Below are 601 nucleotides of genomic sequence, written 5' to 3'. Positions count from 1 at the left end.
CAGTTTCGGTGCATTAAAAACAATGGAGGCCCGTCAAAAGTATAGAGGTTGTAGGAGTTTGCATTAAAAATAGAATTAGGAGGGCAAAGCGGGGCCATGAAATATCTTTAGCAGATGAGATCAAGGAAAACTAATGGTGTGGTAAGTGGCCAGGTTGGTTTGGTCCACCTTTTAGCATACAGGATATATTTGGGCAACTTTCCACATTTTGGCTTAGATGACAGTGTTGTAACTGTACTGGAACAGCTTGGTTAGGGGTGTGGCAGGTTCTGGGGCACAAGTCTTCAGTGCTATTTCTGGAATGTTTTCAGGGCCTCCAGCCATTTCTTCATATCTCACGTCATGAATTGAATAGGCTGTAGACTGGTATCTGTGATACTGGGGACGAGTGGAGGAGGCTAAGATGGATCATCCTGTTGTCACTTCTGGCTAAGACTTCTGAAAATGTGTCAGCCTTATATTTTGCACTAAGGCATTGGTGTCCTCTGTCACTGAGGATGGGGATATTTGTGGAGTCTCCGCCATTGAATTATTTAATCACCCACCACCAATCACAACTGAATTTGGCAGGACAGCAGAGCTTAGATCAGATGCATTGGTT

This window comes from Rhincodon typus, chromosome 5 (genome assembly GCF_021869965.1).
Source record: "Rhincodon typus isolate 14 chromosome 5, sRhiTyp1.1, whole genome shotgun sequence".
NCBI classification, from domain to species: Eukaryota; Metazoa; Chordata; class Chondrichthyes; order Orectolobiformes; family Rhincodontidae; genus Rhincodon; species Rhincodon typus.
The sequence above is the reverse complement of the archived record's forward strand: the minus strand, read 5'-3'. Positions refer to the sequence as shown.